This window comes from Oncorhynchus tshawytscha, unplaced genomic scaffold (assembly GCF_018296145.1).
Source record: "Oncorhynchus tshawytscha isolate Ot180627B unplaced genomic scaffold, Otsh_v2.0 Un_contig_344_pilon_pilon, whole genome shotgun sequence".
NCBI classification, from domain to species: Eukaryota; Metazoa; Chordata; class Actinopteri; order Salmoniformes; family Salmonidae; genus Oncorhynchus; species Oncorhynchus tshawytscha.
Window position 1 is genome coordinate 1,737 of NW_024608717.1, and position 11,413 is coordinate 13,149.

The window sequence follows — 11,413 nt, forward strand, 5'->3', positions numbered from 1 at the left end:
GGTTCGTACGGAACTGCAGGCAAAGAGACCGTTACAATCAGTACACCACTTATATATAGAACAGAAAGTAGGTTGATTCTGGAAGATCGGATCTTTGGATTGGTTCAGCTGGGGTGTAGTCTGTAGTCTTCCGCCATTGGCTCAGTTGTCTGTCCGTCATCGTAGAATCCTCTTCGGGCACACAATGTTCAGCTACAAAGGAGATTATGTGTGTGTGCGCTGGTTTTGGCAATTAGTGTAATGCGGGAGCTATCCTGTAGGGGACCCCATAAGCTTTACTTTGAGTTGTAGCCCTGTATTAACAATAGTTTGGTCACCTGTATAAGAAATAGCATTTCTCTACATATGCCACTTTGTTTACATACTCATCTCATATGTATATACTGTACTCGATATAGAAGCACAAGCATTTCGAACTAGAAGCACAAGCATTTCGCTACACTCGCATTAACATCTGCTAACCATGTGTATGTGACAAATAAAATTTGATTTGATTTTGAACTTGGAGCCTACCTCAGTTTAATTTATGATCGTAGGAGGACATCTACGGGCCTTTTTAAGTACTACACCTATTATATTAGATCATCAGAAATGGGAGGGATAAACAGGAGATAGTTTTACAGTGCACAGGCCTAACTAGTTGAAACGAAACACAATTATATTCAAAACCTAACCCTTAACCCTAACCCTCTAACCCTACCCCTAACCCTCTAACCCTAACACCCTAACCCCCTAACCCTATCCCACTCTAACCCTATCCCACTCTAACCCTAACCCCTAACCCTCTAACCCTAACCCTCTAACCCCCTAACCCTTTTACATAGGTACACACTACACATGGAAGATCTACGGGACAGCGCATACTCTGGGGACTCGGATGACTATCCAGACCCCCCCACTCCACGTCCAGACTAGCCCCATAATCTCGACGGGGCCTAGTGACCTACATAGACTCTCTGAACAATTCCAGAAGATACGCACCAAGGGACCGGCCGAAAAAAGTTCAGACCGGCAGCCTGGTCTCATTATAGAAACGTCGCATAATGAACATCTCTCTAAGGCTTCTACACAGCGGGAGAAACATCCCACACCAATGGGCCTTCTCTCCCACCAGACAGCACCTCTCCACGGTCTCCATAGGACCAAGCCACTGGATGACTACACCCCTACACCATCACACCGGGGACGTAAAGACACATCTCCTGATGACATCCCCATCAGACAACCACACTCCACAACCTACCTCACCCCACCCCATTCCAGGACCTCCTGGATACCCAGAAAAACCCACCTCAGACCCTCTACCCAGATTCCCACCCCCTCTTCTGGCCCCCCTACTCCCCCCTCTTACAGGACACCACCACCCCACACCACCCCCAAGACGATCCAGCCAGAATACAGACACCCCGAAAAACAACCCCTCATACAGGGACAGACCACCTGAATACCAGCCCTCTGGCAATGGGAACAGACACGGCGGGCGGAAACCTAGGAGCTACCCCTATGCCAGGCACCCCTCTACCCCACCACATCCAACGGATACTCCCAAACACCATGCACATAGAGATGGACATCACACCCCAAAACCATACATTTGGGGTACACGCCTTAAACCCTTCTCTAGACATTCTACATCTTGGACCCAACCAGCAGACCAGGTTGAGCCACCTACCCCACCCCAACCAACACCTTTACCCACACAGCTCCACAGGACCGTACCCCCTACACTCGGCACCACTCCCTTGAGTACTGGTAGCCCAACAGATCAGCAGACCTCTAAGGGCACCACCCCGAACCACCCGGTTAACCTGGTCTCACCAACCAGTAACAAAACGGAGGAACACTACATCACTGGGGTACCACCTATCCCCCCAACCTCAACACCACAGCACGGTCACTCTCCAAGCTCATCAGAGCTAGACACCACCTGGAGACTATCAGCTTCTACCTCTCTGACAACGACCTTTAGAGTACTTCCGGCGCCGACAGAGATGGCCGCCTCGCTTCGCGTTCCTAGGAAACTATGCAGTTTTTTGTTTTTTTACATGTTATTTCTTACACTAGTACCCCAGGTCATCTTAGGTTTATTTACATACAGCCGAGAAGAACTACTGAATATAAGATCAGCGTCAACTCACCATCAGTTCGACCAAGAATATGTTTTCGCCATGCGGATCCTGTGTTCTGCCTTACAACCAGTGTAACCAGTGGATCACATGCAGCGACCAAAAAAAAACGACTCAGAAAAAGAGGGAAACGAAGCGGTCTTCTGGTCAGACGGAGACGGGCACATCGTGCACCACTCCCTAGCATTCTTCTTGCCAATGTCCAGTCTCTTGACAACAAGGTTGATGAAATCCGAGCAAGGGTAGCATTCCAGAGGGACATCAGAGACTGTAACGTTCTTTGCTTCACGGAAACATGGCTAACTGGAAGACGCAATCCACTCCAGCGGTGCAGCCAACGGGTTTCTCCACGCATCGCGCCGACAGAAACAAACATCTTTCTGGTAAGAAGACGGGCGGGGGCGTATGTCTTATGGCCAACGTGACATGGTGTGATGAAAGAAACATACAGGAACTCAAATCCTTATGTTCACCTGATTTAGAATTCCTCACAATCAAATGTAGACCGCATTATCTACCAAGAGAATTCTCTTCGATTATAATCACAGCCGTATATATCCCCCAAGCAGACACATCGATGGCTCTGAACGAACTTTATTTAACTCTCTACAAACTGGAAATGATTTATCCGGAGGCTGCATTCATTGTAGCTGGGGATTTTAACAAGGCTAATCTGAAAACAAGACTCCTAAATTTTATCAGCATATCGATTGCGCAACCAGGGGTGGAAAGACCCTGGATCATTGTTACTCTAACTTCCGCGACGCATATAAGGCCCTGCCCCGCCCTCCTTTCGGAAAAGCTGACCACGACTCCATTTTGTTGATCCCTGCCTACAGACAGAAACTAAAACAAGAAGCTCCCACGCTGAGGTCTGTCCAACGCTGGTCTGACCAAGCTGACTCCACACTCCAAGACTGCTTCCATCACGTGGACTGGGAGATGTTTCCTCATTGAAGTCAGACAACAACATTGACGAATACGCTGATACGGTGTGCGAGTTCATTAGAACGTGCGTTGAAGATGAACCCTTCCCATAGCAACGATTAAAACATTCCCTAACCAGAAACAACGTGGATTCCAAACAAAACCGATAAATTGATGGCAGCATTCGTGTGAAACTAAAGGCACGAACCACTGCTTTTAATCAGGGCAAGGTGTCTGGTAACATGACTGAATACAAACAGTGCAGCTATTCCCTCCGCAAGGCTATCAAACAAGCTAAGCGCCAGTACAGAGACAAAGTAGAATCTCAATTCAACGGCTCAGACACAAGAGGTATGTGGCAGGGTCTACAGTCAATCACGGACTACAGGAAGAAACCCAGCCCAGTCACGGACCAGGATGTCTTGCTCCCAGGCAGACTAAATAACTTTTTTGCCCGCTTTGAGGACAATACAGTGCCACTGACACGGCCTGCAACGGAAACATGCGGTCTCTCCTTCACTGCAGCCGAAGTGAGTAAGACATTTAAACGTGTTAACCCTCGCAAGGCTGCAGGCCCAGACGGCATCCCCAGCCGCGCCCTCAGAGCATGCGCAGACCAGCTGGCCGGTGTGTTTACGGACATATTCAATCAATCCCTATACCAGTCTGCTGTTCCCACATGCTTCAAGAGGGCCACCATTGTTCCTGTTCCCAAGAAAGCTAAGGTAACTGAGCTAAACGACTACCGCCCCGTAGCACTCACATCCGTCATCATGAAGTGCTTTGAGAGACTAGTCAAGGACCATATCACCTCCACCCTACCTGACACCCTTGACCCACTCCAATTTGCTTACCGCCCAAATAGGTCCACAGACGATGCAATCTCAACCACACTGCACACTGCCCTAACCCATCTGGACAAGAGGAATACCTATGTGAGAATGCTGTTCATCGACTACAGCTCGGCATTCAACACCATAGTACCCTCCAAGCTCGTCATCAAGCTCGAGACCCTGGGTCTCGACCCCCGCCCTGTGCAACTGGGTACTGGACTTCCTGACGGGCCGCCCCCAGGTGGTGAGGGTAGGCAACAACATCTCCTCCCCGCTGATCCTCAACACTGGGGCCCCACAAGGGTGCGTTCTGAGCCCTCTCCTGTACTCCCTGTTCACCCACGACTGCGTGGCCATGCACGCCTCCAACTCAATCATCAAGTTTGGGGACGACACAACAGTGGTAGGCTTGATTACCAACAACGACGAGACGGCCTACAGGGAGGAGGTGAGGGCCCTCGGAGTGTGGTGTCAGGAAAATAACCTCACACTCAACGTCAACAAAACTAAGGAGATGATTGTGGACTTCAGGAAACAGCAGAGGGAACATTTCCCCCCCCATCCACATCGATGGGACAGTAGTGGAGAGGGTAGCAAGTTTTAAGTTCCTCGGCATACACATCACAGACAAACTGAATTGGTCCACTCACACAGACAGCATCGTGAGGAAGGCGCAGCAGCGCCTCTTCAACCTCAGGAGGCTGAAGAAATTCGGCTTGTCACCAAAAGCACTCACAAACTTCTACAGATGCACAATCGAGAGCATCCTGGCGGGCTGTATCACCGCCTGGTATGGCAACTGCACCGCCCTCAACCGTAAGGCTCTCCAGAGGGTAGTGAGGTCTGCACAACGCATCACCAGGGGGCAAACTACCTGCCCTCCAGGACACCTACACCACCCGATGCTACAGGAAGGCCATAAAGATCATCAAGGACATCAACCACCCGAGCCACTGCCTGTTCACCCCGCTGCCATCCAGAAGGCGAGGTCAGGACAGGTGCATCAAAGCTGGGACCGAGAGACTGAAAAACAGCTTCTATCTCAAGGCCATCAGACTGTTAAACAGCCACCACTAACATTGAGTGGCTACTGCCAATACACTGTCAATGACACTGACTCTACTCCAGCCACTTTAATCATGGGAATTGATGGGAAATGATGTAAATATATCACTAGCCACTTTAAACAATGCTACCTTATATAATGTTACTTACCCTACATTGTTCATCTCATATGCATACGTTGATACTGTACTCTATATCATCGACTGCATCCTTATGTAATACATGTCACTAGCCACTTTAACTATGCCACTTGGTTTACATACTTATCTCATATGTATATACTGTACTCGATATCATCTACTGTATCTTGCCTATGCTGCTCTGTACCATCACTCATTCATATATCCTTATGTACATATTCTTTATCCCCTTACACTGTGTATGACAGTAGTTTTTTTTGGAATTGTTAGTTAGATTACTTGCTCGTTATTACTGCATTGTCGGAACTAGAAGCACAAGCATTTCGTTACACTCGCATTAACATCTGCTAACCATGTGTATGTGACAAATAAAATTTGATTTGATTTGATACCTCCTGGTTACCTCCACAAGGCCAGAACACTCACGGCTACCGTCACACCATCAGGAGCATCCGATACTACACTAGCGGCACTCGCTACAGCATCTTCACTCTGGATCCAAACCAGCCATCAGATCCTACAACAGCACTATAGGGAGGAACTATCCCACAGATACACCACACTCTGCAACACACCATCCTGCCCTGACTGGCAGGAAGCCTGGTACCTAGGCATCATATGGGCCCAGAAGCTCCTCAGCGAACCACTCTTGGACCATTTACTACAGGACATCAGGGACTCACTCCCTAACTTCTACGGGAACTGGCCAACTAGAGACAACAGCCAATTCCAACCACCTCTCACCCACTGCCAACCTCACAGCGAGGATGAGGTTGATACTACCCTACCGGCCACACACACCAGTAGGCCCTCTTCATCTCCACGGACCCACAGACACCCCACATCGGTACGATATCCCCTGAAGGAAGATACTACTTCCCCTCTCCAGGAATCATCAAACCACACCACTCCAGGGAAAAATATTTCCCCTACCCAACACAAAAAAACAAGGATACCCCCTACAACTAGATACTTACCTCCACCATACCCGGGGACCCAGCCATACCCTGACCAGGGTGGCACAGGGAGGGCCCCCCCCGGTAAACACAAAACCTCCTAGACCACCCCGACATCATACCCCGACCAGGGTGATGAAGGGTAAGGTACAGGGGGCTAGTGCTAAGGTGGCCTCTGATCTTTCCATGCCATCCCATACCCAAACCAGGGAGGAATGCCATGTAAAGCAGCTGGAACAGGTTACAACCAAGCCACGTAAACGCTCGGCTAGCCACGTACCACACGGGGACAAGAACCATCCCCCCCAATCAGAGGGCATTAAAAAAAACATCAACGATTGGGCAGCCACGGACAAAAACCTCCCCACCTTTCAGATACTTACCACCAACCCACCTGCACTTTCAGGACCACCACTCTCTCCACTACCACCACCCCCACAGCACCTGTTGGAGATTAACCTTATCGACGACAAAGTACTCATGGATGCAGCATCTCAGGTGGAAAAATCCAACCTCCTTGCTACCACCCCACACCAGGATAACATTCAGATCACTTCTGAACCACGAACCTCTCCACCCCCACAGGCTGAGACCTCTCCTCTCCAAACACCGGATAAATTCAGGGAAAAGACTCCACCCATCTACCTCCGATCAGCTGCACTCATAAAAAGAGAAGCTCCTACAAATGGAACGGAAGAACCACATCACCAAAAAAACAGACTACCTCACAGGGGACAAACCCACTAGGAGCAGGTGCTTCTACCTACTCCCCAAAATCCACAAAGACCCTCCTCCTGGCCCCTCCCATTTGAAAGTACCTCCAGGAGACCCATCATTCTCAGACTGTGGCAGTGAAACCTATGGCATCTCACAATGGATTGACATACACCTACGCCCCCTCGCTCCAAACACAACAGCTACATCAAAGACACCCCTGACTTCCTCAAAAAATCGCCAACACACCAATAACCACCAATGACTTCCTCTTCACCATGGACATCGAGAGCCTCTACACCAACATCGAATTAGAAGCAGGACTCACAGCAGTTCAAAAATTACTTACTAAAATACCCACTACCAGGCAGACCAGATGACCACCTCTACGCCTCCTGGAAATAGCACTCACCCGCAACGACTTCCAATTCAACAACACCACCTACCTACAGGTCAAAGGGGTAGCCATGGGAAAAAGATTTGCCCCAGCATATGCAGACATCTACCTAGCAGAATGGGAAAACACCGTCTACCCACTCTGCCCACTCAAACCATTCCGCCTCTACCGATACCTGGATGATATATGGGGCATATGGCAACACAGCGCAGCAGAATTTCTACAATTCACCGCTATCCTCAACAAACACCACCCCTCCATCCACTTGACGCACGTACTAAACCACTCTGAAGTACACTTCCTGGACACCATCACCTACAAAGGACCCAACCTCAGTAGGAAAAACAGACTGGACACCAAAATATACTTCAAAAAAACAGACACACATGCCCTCCTGCATGCCACCAGCTTCCATCCTCCACACACCAAGGGAGGCATACTGAAATCACAATTTCTGAGATACCATAGGATATGCACCCAACCCAAGGACCTACACACTGCAACGCATACTCTCTCCAAAACCTTAAACAAAAACAGAGGTTACACCCGCTCAGCACTCAAAAAAGCAGAACAACACACCAGGATAAACATACAGAAAAAACAAACCAAAGGAAACCACCAAATCATACCGATCATCACAACCTTCAACTCAACCAGCTACCGGGTGGCTACCCGCATCCAAAACAGACTCAAAACCAAAAAACTACTCCCTCTCCACACTCCCATCCTGGCATTCAAAAGGAACAAAAATCTTAAAGATTCCTTGGTCAACAGCCACTTCCAGCACAAAAACTCTAAGAAACCCTCTCCACACACCCATCCTGGCCTTCAAAAGGAACCAAACATCTCAGAACCATGGATTCCAGGAAGATTCCTTGGTCAACAGCCACTTCCATAATAAAAAACCAGACCACGATGACATCTAAGAAACCCACAATGGATGAAACCCCCGGGAACCTCCAGGATAAAACCACCACTACGGCTGGACCACTGAGGCCTTCAGTACAGCTGGACCTCCCTTTAGAAACGCGGAGGACATCTAAACAAACACTGCACCTGCACCTTACACACCCCACATCCCATACAAAAGACAGGGGTCATTAAGACCACAAAAACAGACCTCCAATAGCACCATAGAGTTACCATGACCATGGACTCTCAATACAACTTTCTTTTAGCTACTTTTAGCACCATAGAGTTAATGACCATGGACTCTCAATAATGCTTTCCTTCAAACTAGCACTATAGAGTCATGACCACGGACTTATATGCTTTCCTTCAGCCACTTTACTAGCACTTTACCACGGACTCTCAAAAAAATAAAAATATTTTCATAATTTGTTTCTTGAAATAAAGAGTTACCATGACCATGGACCCTTGATGGAAAGAAACAATAAAATAGAACACAAATAGACTAAAAATTTAACAAAAAAACCTTCACCAACCTACCATTCTTCCAAAAATCTTTTGGAGAAAACCCAGCACCCCCAACGGACGAGAACCTTTTTCTCCAACTACTCTGGGGACCACGACCTTGGTGACTCCCCGCAGCGAGTAAACCCTAAGCAATTAGGCCCTTCCATACACCAAGCAAGAAGACAGGAGGATATGGATAGACCGGACTCCTTCGGGACCTCTCGGGGTTCTGTTGGCAGACCAATCGGCTCAACCCTCCCAGCCCCTTTACACACGGGAGACTCACGTAACGCGCTGGACGACTATCTACCCCAGTTTAGATCTGGATTGGCAGTATGTTCAGTAGCGCGTGGGTGGTCCTAGCGGGTTGGGGCAGTTAAGTCCAAAAGAGGGGCTTTTGGGTCGGGCGCTGCGCCTGGAGGACTCGCGTCGGCCGTGTAATCCCTGGGGTGCCCAGATAATGTCTGGCGGAGAATTGGATCCCACGGAATAATTTCCCATGGTGGGATCCCTTACCCCGCCGCACTTAGCCTGGACAACCGAACCACTTTTTTACCTGACTACGAACAAATTCACTGTCTAGGATGATATACCTCTGGAAACATTACGATCCTGGAAGGGAGTAACTCCACTGGTCACTATCACCCAAAACCACTGAATCACCTACGACTGAGATGGTGGGGATGGACACATGACAATTAACTTCTACTACTGCCGGACGTTTCATACGTAAGCCAGAGAAGGTTTGCCTGTTCCTAAACCCTCCATACACTACCAAAACACAGGACGAGACTCCAGGGGCGGATGCATGACAGCCGTAGAGAGGGCTCGCCTTCTGGTTTTTGTCTGCTCAAACCACTGGTAGTTGAAAGACTGACCACTTGACAGGGACACATGGCAACCGACTGAGGCCCGGACCTGCACAAGGTACGCCACTCGATGGTTTTGCCTGATCCTACGTAGAGTATACCCATACAGACCAGCTGGATTTGACTAGACATGGGTTGATTTGGAGTTAAGATCCTGGAAGGGAATAACCCCTAATTACACACATGATTGAAAACATCCAGGACCAAAGACTGACGAACACGGTAGTAAATACATAGACAACGTGGAGCTAAAAAAGAAGGATCCGACAGAGAGTAAACTCCTAGGTTGCACTATGCTTTCCACTTCCGTTGACAAAGCGGACCTAGACATTACAACCATACCACTCGACATGGACACATGGCAACCAACCGAGGACCGGACCTGCATAAGGTACGCAACTCAAGGGTTTTGCCTCATCCTACGTAGAGTTGACAGACCTACCTAAACCTAACCTTAACCATTCTAAAAAACTATACCTTACCCTAAACCTAACCTAACCCCCCTTTAACCCTAACTAACCCTTTACACCTGCAAAGCCTACAACTTTGGCCGGCTGCGCCCGGACCCTCCGGCCTACGCGCATATGACCCCTCCGGCCTACGCGCATATGATGTGGAGTGCACCCCCTCCCTTCCCCCTCCAGCTGATATCAGCTGATGTAAGAAGATACATTTGATTTGAGTAGCATCTGCAGCAACATGAATGGTAGCTTGAACCTATTTTAATGTCTCTAGCTCTTCTTTGAAAACACACTCATGCTTTGAAACCACCTGCTGTAGTGTCAATGTCTCTGTGGTGACATGTTTGATTTCATCCCAGTTCAATTGTATTTCCTCCAGCCACCCTCTCCCTAGTAAACTGGGGCCATTTCCTTCCAATACTAAGAGATAGAGACTTTTCTTTTGTCCTTGATATTCCACTTTAATATCAGCAACTCCAATCATAGTCATCTTCTCCCCTGTGTACATGTTGAGTTTAATGGGGGTGTCCTATTATCCCACATGCATAAGACTTTTCATGTTTGAATTTACAGTCAAACGAGGCATGTTTGCCTTTGCAACGATAACCGGCTCTATTGGCTGCTGCCCCGCGGCTTTCCCTTCTTCGAAACACAGCGCGCTCAGAGCTGTTTTACTGTATGACACAGTCGTGCCCCTTGCCTGCAAATCCAGAGCATTTCTATGTGCAGACTCCATGGCCAGGGACAGTAGGATTGCATTCTTAAACGTGAGATTAGGCTCTGATAACAAGCGTATTTGTATCCTGTCATCATTAATCCCACACACCAGCCGATCGAGTAGCATTTCCGATAATGTATTCCCATAGTTACAGTCCAGTGCTAGTTCTCAACTCGGACACATGTTCCCCCATCAATTCCCTAGCTCTTCTCATGCTGTGTAACAGTTTTGTTTCCGTCCCTCTCCTCACCCATACCTGTGACCCTCTGCACACATCAACATCTGACACCCTCGAAGCATCGTTACCTATCACTCCACAAAAGCTGTGGCCTTTGCAGAGCAAGGGAAACAATTACTTCAAGGCACTGTTGCCAACTTAGCGACTCAGTCGCTATATTTAGCGAGTATTCAGACCCCTCTAAGGACACATTTTCAAAATAGCGACAAATCTAGGGACTTTTTCTGGTGTTATTAGAGACTTTTGGAGACTCTGATGTGAACGCACGTATCGTTCTTACTCTTCTCAATGAGCAGCAGGTGCTGCCATGGGCCCCACCCTGGGCCCCACCCCCGTCCCAAAGCACTCACATGTGGCCCAGTCCTCGAGCAGCAGTCAGAGCAGGAGATGTTCACCCCTCCGCGTCCAGACTGCAAATGAATCACCGCTGGCTGAGTAAACCCTGTATTGAACCAATACTGCCATCTGTTGGTAAACATAATACTTAACATACATATATACCAGGTTACTACACTTTTGATATCATTATTTTTGTTTACAATTCTATACATTT